Source organism: Vanellus vanellus (assembly GCF_965231255.1).
Source record: "Vanellus vanellus genome assembly, chromosome: 10".
Classification (NCBI taxonomy): Eukaryota; Metazoa; Chordata; class Aves; order Charadriiformes; family Charadriidae; genus Vanellus; species Vanellus vanellus.
In genome coordinates this window covers 10,549,899-10,562,774 of record NC_138915.1, presented here as the reverse complement: position 1 = coordinate 10,562,774, position 12,876 = coordinate 10,549,899, and positions in this window count along the sequence as shown.

Genomic DNA, 12,876 nt, shown 5'->3' with positions numbered 1-12,876 from the left:
GAAACTGCTTCTTACATTCTCTCATCCATTTCTATTCATAGTTGTTAATTTTTAAAGAGACCAAAACAGCAAGAGGACAGAACAGTCAATCCTGTCAGATCCAGAGAAAAAACACATTAGTCACCTCCTGAAGTGTGGCTCCTTATTCCAGCCCTCCTATGGTTTATTTAGCTAAGTCAGTGTTCTGCTTTTTCTCTTTGGCCCAGATGCTGCGCCTCCCACTCCATCTCAGCTAACTGTGCTCGTGCTGCAGCTCGCTAGAGACAAGCAAAAGAGGAATACCATCCCTAATGCTCCAATCTGCCGCAAAACTCCATCTTCTTAGCCACAAACTGATTTTGTAGTCCTTCTTGTTACGGCTTTTACTAAGGGATTCATTTGCTCAGTGAACACAGCCACACAGAGGAATCACAGCCACGGACTTGCTATCCCAGCACTGACTTTGCAGCAAATACTGCATAAAAATTCCAGCTGTAAAACCCATAATTTACCCCATCCTGCAGAGTGCTGATAGATGGGATAGGAGATGCTTTTAGAGCTCTCTCAGCAATGGTGTAGAGGTTGTATAACCCTCTCCTAAAGCTCTCCAAACTCTTTTTCGATTTTATGATAGAATCTCCACTTCACTTCAGTTCTCCTGTACAGCATTTGTGTGAGAAAGACTGAGAGTTCCTTCCTCCAGCCCTGACAGTGCGTAAAGCCTGTCGGTTTACCGTTATGAGTAAAGTTTAAGAAACAGATTTTCTTGAGCCTCATTTTCCTCTTTCAGATTCAGGAGTTCCCCATAAATGCATTAATGCTCACAAACAACCGTACAGATCTTCATAACTCGGGAAACATTATGTTCAATATAGGTACGAAAAAGATTGGAACGCACAGACTTTGGTACCGCATTTTTCTAATGAACAAGAATGGGTCTTTTTTTCAGTACTTTCCCATTTCCCACTGTTTATGATTATAAGCATGGTTTTGATAATAAAAGAGCTGTCCCATAGGTTTGATCTCCTAGATACGCTATCTCTGTAATGGAACAGTATCTCTTTCTCCCTCCCTCTAGAGTGCCTGTTCCACGTGCTGTCAAGTCTGTCTGCCTGTCTTTCCAGACTTTCTTCCAAATTCTTCACCTGGCAGTGGTCCCCCTGCACTGTTCCAAGGTCTTTCTCCCCTTGAGGCTTTACTATTTCTTGACTAATTACTCTGATAAAGAAAAACGTCCCTGCAGAAACTTGTATACCAGAAGACTATATGCCTTGTAATACCAGGACTAACGAAATGCCTCAAAAAAAATATTGACTCACAAATAACAAAGCATTAGTATTTGGAAATGTATGTGGGTCTCTACAAGGAAAAAAGGGAAATTAAATGTATTTATGCATAGAAATTATAATGTGATATGGAAATAGTGTAACAGAACTTCTACTGGTACAAAATTTTGAGTTGAAACAGTATCTTTGATACACTTAAACCACAATCCAATAAGCTTCCCGACGTAAAATATTATCTCACTCATTGACTGTACAGAATTATGCTGGAGTAGAAGATTACTTTGTGAAAATAAACAAATGAATGAAATCTATACTGAACCTTTTCATTTGCAACCTTTTTAATTCAAGCATAAAATACTTGCCTCCTCTCAAAATATTCATAGTGGAATAACATTTGCTACAAAATGGAAATATACTACAGGATGATTGATGGGGGGATATCAAAGAAAATAATTTTTTTAACTACTAGTTTCAAGGTAAGAAACATTCTAAGTACTCTGTTACTAAATTAGTCATTACGTGAGATCACATGAGAGAATGGCACCTCGGCTGAAAGAGAAGAACAACTTAATGCTCAAAAGACGACCTGTTGGAACAAAGAACAATACAGCATTCCATTTTCATCAAAATACCACAGAAAGGAAATGATAGTTTGAAAATTATTGCGTTCTAGCGGAAAAATGAGGCCAGAATTGAGCAAAGCAGAAGGAAATTTTAACCCCTTAGACAATAAAAGTAGAAAGTAATTTTTTTTTCAGCAATTACATGATTAATACGCATGACAAGAAAAGCCTGCATCATAAATTATCTTTACCTCTGACTCGACCTTCCATCCTTCTTTTGGCCTGATATATCCCATTCTATATCTATTCCAGAAACTGCAAGGTAGAGCTGTGTGACAGACTGCCTAGTTATATCCAATTTGTTTGGCTCATCCTAGTTGTATAGATCTGACATGGTGGTACCCGTCGCGACCCATGGAAGACCATGGGATAGTCTCTCGACAGTCACAAGTTCCTTTTCTCAGCACTATCAAGGTTTTGTCTTGGGTCTACAGTACAGATGAAAAATATCAACAATTTACTCGGGAAAGCTTCAGAAGTACAGGAGAGAGTTTTTCCTTTGCCTTAAATATGCCTAGCTCATGAGCAGGGGGAGCGAGGCTGTCATGCCTGAATGAAAACAGATTGTACACCAGCCATACATGTTTGTTCCTTTTCCAGGAGAGGTACATATAGTCTAAAATAATCAGCCTTCGCAGATGGATTTATGGAAGAGAGACAAGGAGATACAGACATTGAGTTCCCTCTCTCTCCCTGCTCAGACTGCAGATGTAGGAACTCCCTGTTCAGCATCCCCGGTTGTCTCCGGCTTCCCAGTCCTTACGTAAAGAGAGCAACAGAGTCGATGTGCTGTTAGGTAGGGATGCTTGCCTCTCCCAGCCAAAGACGCCTCAATATACTAGTCAGAGATCGGAGCATGGCTGCATGGCTGTCTTTCACAGCCACTCGCAGCCACTTAATTTTTACTATGAATATAGCTAAATTTTTATTTCATTAGCGCTACATGCTCTGATAAGCAATGAGCCTCCCAGACCCAAGTGTACACTATAAATCAGCACTTGAAAGACATCGCACAAAGCTTCATTAAGAACATAATATTTCTCATACCCTCATAATTAGCTGTAAATTAGCTGTAAAACTTTTACTTAAAACAAGCAGCATTGCAAGTTTTCTAGTACAAATAACAGCTAGGGGTGCACTCTTTAATTGGTGTGTACGTCTGCTTCCACAAACAGTCTCTGCTCTTTTATTCTAAGTGACAATTGTAACAAAAAGAATTTTTCTCCTTGGTTGAGACAGATGATGAGGACTGTTGCTGTTAGAGAACAGTAATATTACAACTGCATAATTAAATCTGACTGAAAAATCTCTCCCAGTTTGCTGCACCCTACCGCCTAAAATTCAACCCCCAGAAACAATAGCATTAAAGGCTTTCAGCTAAAAGGCAATGTAGACATATGTTTTCTGAAGAGCATCTTTTGCAAAGATCATGTATTTGTTACCCACATATTCCTCTTCTTCTGTTGTGTTTTGTTTTTGGTTTTGTTTTTTTTTCTTTTTTTTCCCTGGGTGTATTTCAAAGTGTCCATTTTCGCACAGCCTTAAAGTTTGGCTACTAGCTTGCTAACCGACCGTCTTGTTCCACATATTCCTTTTTTTCTGTTGAGGTGATCTAAACAACTGTCCTCAAGTTTGTGCAGAAATGTCAATATTAGAAACCCATTTGTTATCCACAGTTAATTAGACATAAGGCAGTTTGATTAGACATAGCTTTTTTCTATTTCTTGGCTTTCTCGGAGCAGAGACATGGATAAGCCAAGCTACTAATGTGATTTGAGAATGGTTTCTTTGCATGCAATGCTGCGATGTTACAGATGGGGGCATGACATGAAATAACACAATATAACAGCCTTTTATTTTTTTAATAGAATATTTTCCCAACTGTATTCTCTTTGGTAATTGGATATACTGAATCTAAAAAGCTCCACTGTATAAACACAATGAATTCATTGGATGTACTGTTTACTAGAACTCAGAAATGAGGCAAACACTGTGAAAGATATTTTAGGATTAGCATCTGTATGCTAGATGGTCCAAATGCTAATGAGGACATTATGTTGATGCAAAATTTCATGCTCAGTTATGAGATTTCTGCCTGTGCTATTTGCTAAATCGACTCACAACTCTACCTGCTACACAGTATTAGAACGGAGGTTATTTCTCATTAACTCAAAAATTGGAGACCCCTCCACATACAAAGCCCTCAGGACTTTTGCGACATGGATAGAACTTTTCTTTCCTAGAAAGGCACTAGTCAACCAATCAAATGATTACTGATATTTATGGAGGTGAGATAAAGCTACAGAAATATATATTACTGACTTATTACAACACAGCATTGTATTGTCTGTTTTGAAAAATAGACACAAACCAAGAAACTAGGTTATATACTTCCACCGCTCCGTGCACACAGCTTTCAAATGGGTAAAACGCAATTCCATTCCACTGGAGCCAGAGATGGATTCCACCTTAGAGAATCACAGGCGAAATTTAGAAGACAAAAAACTCTTTCAATTAGCAGTATATAGGCATTTGCATTTTTTAACCAATGCACCCCTATCATGGACATAATTATACCTGTATAAACTTGGCTTATCTTCTTTTAGTTAGCATAGTTAATTTCCTTCCCAAATGAATAAAACCAGATCATTAATACACTTTTATTCTGATATCCTTGCAACCACACGCTGATTGTAAGGGACAAAATGTCGTGCCCTTTTTGTTTTAACCACATACTTAAAGTTCAGTGAGAATATAAGTTTATCCAGGTAGCAGTAATTACCTTTCCTATTCAAAATGCTTGAGTTGTTATACTCGCTCACCATATTCATCGCGCCAGTTTCCTCACCAGTTATCTCATTCTTTGCTCTATGTAGTTGGGCTACCTTTTTGGTAGGCTCAGCATATTAGGTACTATGTGTCGACGCTACAGCAGATTCTTATTACTCTCAATCTGCAACAAAATAAGATAGTGTATGACATTTCAAAGGTGATTCTACAGGGACAGGCTAAACGGCTGTAGTGTCCAATACTCAGTGCAACAGATTTTAATTATTCAAAGCTACGTAAACCCAAAAATATGGCAATCCTTAAAAACGTACCCTTATTATGTCATTATCAACAAAAAGCAATAATAATTTATTGAGCATCAAAAATTTTCAACAACAATTTTCTTTTCCCACTGCTTTCAAGCCACTCCATTCAATTTAAGAGAGGACACATTTTCATTAGGTTTTACATTTCTATCATAAAAAAAATGTTTTCAGTTTATTGAAACTGCCTTTAAAATACACTGTAACAAATAAATAAAAATATACTCTTTCCTAGAGCAACTACAATTTGGTAAAATAATTTAATAATATTTAGAACATGTTTTTTTCCTCAAGACAAAATAAATATGTATATTTAATATCATTTCATCAATATCCTTTGTTGACCTTATAGCAAGAACATTTTGGTCAGTTTTCTAGCACGCAATTTAAGTCACTGGTCTGTGAGCTGTATGTCATTTAAACTAGAAATTGTGGTGCTGACCCAAAATGCAATGCAGTCAGTACAACGCATTGACTTCAACACATATAATGCTTTTTTTTTGGTGGGGGGGTGCGGGGGGGGGCACACCTCCAGCATTAGAGGCTAGGTTAACTCATGCATGCACAGAATACATCTTCCATTAGAACAGAAAGGGTTTGCAAGCACTAATACTTGTCTGCTTCAGACGTCTACCATTCTTATAAGAATGAAAGCAATAGGCTGAGGACAGGCCCATGTAAGAACCCGCCCATTGCTGTCATTGCAGTCGCTGTTCACTCCTGCTTCTGATTTTCGGTGTGGCTCCAAGCTAGTTTCTGCAGTCATACAGTGGTTCCCTTTCAAAGAGCACTCTGTTTCTAACAAGCTTTCCATCCAAACATTTACCTTGGTTTAACGAAAAAAGCTATTAGACACTGAGGATGAAACAATTTAACATGGGAAGAAAACTTAATTAAATAGGACTGATTTGCACGTCAGTTGCAAAATAGTAAGGCACTTTCAGGGACACATTTGTCTAGAAAGTTCTCCTTGAACTTCAGTCTGCTCATTTTACTTTGTGATCCATTTTTGCTGATGTTAACGTCAGTTTTGACTGAGAGGTCAAGACTCAAATTTTTAAGGGTGAAAGTTTCCCACACTAAAAACAGTCTAGATCATCTTCACACAGAAATCAGCCTTTAGCAAATGCCCACTTAGGAGATCAATCAAAAAATCGGATGTCCTCAAGAGCCCCCAAACTTTGATTATCCATCCTTCTATTTGGAGCTATTGGACGTTCAGTAGTTTGAGAGAGTAACCATCTCGCTTAAGGGTGACAGTGGGAGCTCCACATTTTTAAAAGTTTACTCCTCTGTTGTGTGTGCCAGAGGTACTTATACCGCTATCCAGCCAGACTCAACAAAGGTCTAACCAAGAGCCCAAATAATTAAAACATTTCCATGTCCCCCCTCGAACTAGCTTAGCAAACAATCTACCCCACCAAAAATGAAAGAACTGGGCAGAATCGGTTCAAGATTTTCCTTTAGGCATACAGGCAAAATTAATACTATACTCATCCTCAGGGTAGAAAAATCAATTTTGCAGTACCAGCAGAGGAGGTTCCTGTTTGGAAGAGAAATCAAATAAAGATCCTGCAAAATGATGTATATTTACACTTATCTAATGAAAACCCGGTGAAAATCCTAAAATTCAGCAATATCTGAATGAGTCCTAGAGTCTCCAGGGATGCGCTCTTGGGAGAGTGCAATAAAATAGGACAAGAATGAACTCCCTGAGGGGATCCTATGGTTTTCATATTCACAGAATCCTCCTGCAGAATTTAAAAAGGGGGTGAATCCAACCTTAAATAATAATTTTTAAGTAGCCTTCAGTTCATTTGTATTTCTGGTAAATGAAAAAAGCCTCAGACCTTCATGATCCATTCTCACTGTAGGCAGATATTACCAGGAATGTCAGAGCACTCAACTTTTATGGACCTAAAGATTTCTTTACCCTCTAGACATTTCAACAGATAATTTTTAAGCTTGTCTCCCTTTTTTTTTCCTCATAGAACTTCCCTTCACCCACAGGCTATTTTTAATACATATTTCCTATCTCAATACCTAAAGCATTTCACATGAAGTGATCTTGTTTTCTTACCATTTCCAGGGTCTGTGAGCTTTTTCTGTAACTTGGAAAATAGGAATTGTGTCTTGCAGACAGATCTTTAAGAAAAGAGCGAATGCATTTTATAAAGGCAGACCCTTCAGCATACTCTGGAAGGCCAATTATTTTCATGCTTGATCTTCTGTGGTGATTCTCCAGATTGTCAGCTTTTTCAAGAAGATAAAATATTTCCTTGTTATGTTATTCTTTATCCTTCTTAAAGCCTGAAATACCATCTTCTGAATTACTAATCCTTTCCTCTACAGCACTTGCTCAAACATGCATTTTATTTATCAAATACTACTATGTCCTCTCAACCTTTTTTTTCTCTGGTACCACTAAGACTGAACCTACGTAGAAACACCTCTACATAAAGAATAAAAAAAAGTGCTTTGTGCGCATCAAAGTATGCAGACCCGCAGTGTGATCATCTACAATAAAGAAAGAATGTGGGGATCGGATTTATTATTTTTTTAACCCATTTCCCAAATGTGTTATGAACCCACAATTTTAATTCTATGACTCATTAGCTTTATTATCATTAGAGAGAGAAATGCTGGCCAGGGAAAATTCACAGCACGTCTGTGAGAATGGAGACCAAGAGAAGGTGAAGCTTTTTAACAGAAGATGCAAAAAGTGTACTGAAAAGAGGAAAAAATATTGGGATAGGTTATTAATTGGAATTTTTAATCCTGAAACTGGCTTCATTTGAGAAAATCCATGATTATTTAAAGTGAGGTTCTAGTTTACTGTCCCCTTGAAGAACCACCACCCGCTTTTCCTTCATGCTGCTAAGCGCTTTTCTTAGCTAAATACTTTAAAAGTGCAAGAAATATTACTTAGGTTATGCTATTTTATGGTTTCTTAGGCAAAACAGTGAAAGCAATTCCTTTTCCTTAGAAAAATACTTAAAGTTATTTGAAGTACATAATATTAGGGATATTACAGCGCCTTACTCAATTGGTGTAAAGAGGAAGGTTTATATTTTTTGTTATTTGCCTCTATAGTGAAGGCAACATTTTCACTTTGACATTGTCAAATCATTAAAAAAATCGTTAAAAATATTTTCTAAAAAATGTATTGGTTTTAATGTTAGAAACAACTTTTTAAATATGAAAATTAATCCAAGGATTTATTAAACCCAATAAAATTAATTAATAAAATGGGGCTCCCGAGGTAATAGGAACCAACAGGGAAACACCAGGGAAACACCTCAAAGGAATTAAGGTATGTTCCGCTGAGAAGGTGACACACAGCTGACAGCCCAGCTGAAGTGACTCTACACCAGTGCACACAGTACAGGCAACAAACAGGAGCAGTAGGAAGCATTTCTTTAACAGAAGTTAAAGTTAAGGCTGATTTCTGTGTGTGTACTAGTACTAGATGGCAAATTAATATCTAACATTGCTATTATGAAAGGCAAAGGCTGTGCGTGTGTATAAGGTCCTATTACTATAACAGGTATGGAAAGATTAGCATCCTGCACGCTCTTAGTCTTGTGTGGTTAAAGACTTTACAGGCATCAAACATATGAATTCTTAACTTTGCTTCTTTTGTAACAGAAGTGAAAGTAGGACAAATTTGGTTCCACCCTGATCTTACCAAAAAAAATGTAACTAATTATTTTCAGTTTGAAGGTTTTCTATGATGAGAAGAACACGGCAAGGAAGCCTGCCTGAATATTGCACCCCAGCCAGAATTTGAGACAGACCTAGTTCACTTACACTATGCATCTACATCGACTCCTAACTCCACTGTTGTGTAAAGCAAGTACTTTAAAAGACCTACATTCTGTGGCAAAGGACCCTGGATTTTGCAAACACCTCACTGGAAAAAGCTAGAAAACAGAAACTGCTATTAAGGTAATGCTATCATCAATTCAGCAGCCACTTGTTCTCAATGTCCAGGAATGCTATTAGGCACCGTGGTTTTTTCTACCATGAGAGAAGGTCTTCCTAACATCTTTTTATAATGAAGCTTGGGGGGGGGGGGGGATTAAAAAAAAAATAAAAATAATGCACTTTTACTGTTCATTGATCTAGTTTAGTACAACTGGTTACTGCCTTCATTCACTATACTTCAGTCTTACTATGATAATTCTCTCAAAACCAAATGATTTACTGTTTGATTTACTGTTTTCCTTTAAAAAAACCCAAATCTTACATATTGAGACAGATGTTTAAAATATTAATTTGACACTGTATAGGTTTAAATTGTGGCCCATTACAATAATAAACTGTTAATGTCTTCTCCAAAGAGAGTGCCTTGAACCCAAGAGGAAATAGACTTTTGTTATCGTATCTGCACGATGAGCTGCTATACAATACATCTTTTTACTCATTACATTCTGCACAACATTCTAAACCACAATTACACTGTAGTGTTAAAGTATAAAAACATAGCTGAACCTTGCAGTTTCATGTTTTATTGTCTTTTTAAATGAGTGGTAGCATTAAATGCAATGATAACACAGAAAAGAGAGTATTTAATGTTGTGATTTTCATTTAGCATTTGGCAAGTCACCCAGACGGTGTAGGGTGGCAATGCTGCCACTACTTAAGCAACAGTGTCTGCAGGTAAGAGGATATAAAAGTCAAATGACATTTGAAACAATCTATTTAAGATTATGAGATAAGATCAACGTGTCAACAATCTGACATTGTAAATTAGACAAATGGTTATCTTTCTTTTTGCTGGGCTGCAAGATGCGTGAAACGGCCTCTGTGGTCCATTAAATGAGGTTCTACTAGCCACCAAAAGTAGGACAACTCCTTCCTTCTTTCAAACATGAAACCGATCACGATACTTCGGTTCTATTGAACGCAATTTTGGCAACTAAGAAGTATTCATGGCTTTTCTGTTCCTGTAAAATACTTACACTACGTCGCACAAAAGAGCAATAAAAGCTGTTGATTTTAATAAACCAAAAGCTTTTAAATTTTCCTGCCTACTTCCAGAAAAAAAGAAAAGCTTACTTACTGTGTATTTTGCAGTAATGCCTTACATCATTCCAGACACAGATCAGTGAGTAATTTTCATCAACTTCGACCACAGTGAAAAGCACAGCCAGTCATTACATGACCACTACCAGGCTCACATTTCTTTCTTTAAAGATAATAGCAAAGAGAGACACTAGTGATGGTAGTATGCAGGATTTTCTCCTTAATGCACGATTCCTAATATATAGTATTTTCAGTGTTTTTTTAAAAAGGTCAGATGATTATATACCTAGTTTGAACATGCAGTTGTTATAGCTCCATACAGAAATTAGGTATTTCCATAATAGCCACCTACGAACAATTTTTTGTCCTAATATTGAAAGGAAAAAGAAAAAAAAAAACCAAAACCAAAAAACAAAACCACAAAAACCACCACGAAGCTGGTAAAGGGATGACGTTTCCAAAGAGGAAACAGTCCTGGCACTTCCATTCATAAGATGACTTCAAACCTCAGTGTCAGACCTCACTGCTGGAGGCGTTACAAGTTATCCAGAATACTTAGTAAGGACTGCGTATCTTCATCCTCCCACTTCATCTCAGTACTTCTGGTCTGTAACTTTCAACAGTCAGCGAACACGGCCTTTATTCTCCCATTTCTACCAAGTGTCTCGAGACTTTCAAGAAAGCCATTTGCTTGATGAACCATTTATTTCTAGACAGACCTTCATAGAGAGGGCAGCCACGTAGGACGCCTCTGAGGAAATCTTGTACTTGGTTAGGGGATTATAATATATGCAACAGTAGTCTATTAATGAGACATCTAGATGCTTAAACGAACCTTTAAACATTAGGTACCAATCCCACTGAACATTCTTCTCTTCTGTTACTGTCACTGTAAGTGAAGATCCATCAACAATGACTGAAAATACCCGCCTGCAAATCCAACCATTCAAATTCACGCTCTAAGTGTTCTATTCAGATGCCTCTATTTAGGAATGATTTTTCAGTCCCTCCTCAACTTCTCCATAACATTTCCAGGAAAAGGCCTTTCCTTTCTACTCAGTCTTGCAGATTTCATATGTATATGTATGTATCCACCTTAAATTGTTTTTCCCACAGAACTGCACAAGTATTTAGTTGCTTCAAAGAGAATTCAGTAGGAACCGAGTAGATTATGAGTTTGCTTATGAGCACTTTTGACACGGGGGAATTCTTGCAGATACACCCATCTCAACTCCTTTTTTTAAGCCCCCACTATAATTGAGAAACCTACCTGCAAAGTTGTGTCAGGTCAGCAAACATGGCAGATATGCTACAGAGTTGATGGATTCTGCCTGTGGAGGCGAATGGATAAACTGAACAGATGGGATCAAAGACTACTATGAAAGGCAAAACTCTCAGCGTGCAAGTTCAAGCTGATGAAACAAAATCATCTGCCCTCGGACTGGAGAATCTTTTAATAAATGGCATTCTGCAAGAAAACAGGATGCAAGGGAGCATAGAAATAAAATGTCTAAAAACTAAAAAACAGCCAACTGATGTTTCAAAATTCACATGCAACATGATTCCTGCCTTGATTCAAAACCCGCTGACCTTTTGCGTAAAAATATGTCAGCTTCTGTCTTTGAAACGGCCACCCCCTGCACTCACACCTGCTCAGGCTTGGTATCTGAAGGGGTGACCGTGTTTCCCCTTTTCTGAATCAGTTCACAGAAATCATTTGATTTGTATTCTTCAAGGCCTAAATTATTCATCAGTGAACTGACAAAAAGAATTTCATTAGGACAAAAACACATGTTGGTTCATCTCCATCAAAGACACTCGGGTCTTGCTTTGTGAACATAAGAGTGTTCTGGAATTCCTCTGACGTATGTCTATGCATAATACTTAGATTTAAATGTTGATTAATTAAAAAACCCAAGATACCTACCTTAGTCATCTCGTCAGCTTTATGGTTTTAATTTTGCTACACACTGGCATGAAAAGAAAGAAATCTAAATAAGAAATTAAAAGGTCAAATTACCTATTATAAGTAAGAAAGCATACGTCAGCCTCACTGAGGGGATTAATATCCATGGTAAATTTGGCTTCAAAGGTTTGGTCTTTCCTGTAAGGGAAATTCCTACTTCTAATGCAGGAACACAGATGTCTTATTGCATGAGATCAGTAGTCTTATTTGGCCATGGACCCATTATTTGACCATTATTCGTGGCTGGAAAGGTGTCTGGTGAAAAAAGGCCCTGGGGGTATTTAAAAGACGTGTAGGTGTGGCACTTCAGGATATGGTTCAGTGGAGGACTTGGCAGAGTCAGGTTTATGGTTGGACTCGATGTTCTTAAAGGTCTTTTCCAGCCTAAATGATTCCGTGATTTGGTTCTTGAAACATAAAGGGAAAGAGAAAGAATTCTACACTAGAAAATTCTTGGCTGCCCTGCTCACATATCGCAAATCACAAAGATCAGTACAGCAGAAAAAACTCAAAAATATTATTTTACTGCGCTCCGGTTATTTAGGGTTTAATGTATATATAAAAGTATTAACTTATCGACTTGGATAATATCTTGTAGCAGTGAGCTCACAAGCTGAAAAGATTTTGTTTGCTTTAACTTGTTAGTTTTCTATGGATGCTCTCTTTTTGGCATTCTGGCAAAGGCTGGTTCACAAATAAGAAAACGTTATCACCATTAGGCAAGTATATTAGTCGAGTTTTTAGACTGCCTACTAAAATGTTAATCTTTCTTTTCGCTTGTGCTGATATACAAGCTTCCTCCAAAGAAAATATGACACTTCTCTTTTTCTGGGTTGAAACCTGAAGTTCAGAACAGTGATATGAGATTTCAAAGTTCAGAAAATTTTGTTACAGTGACAAAT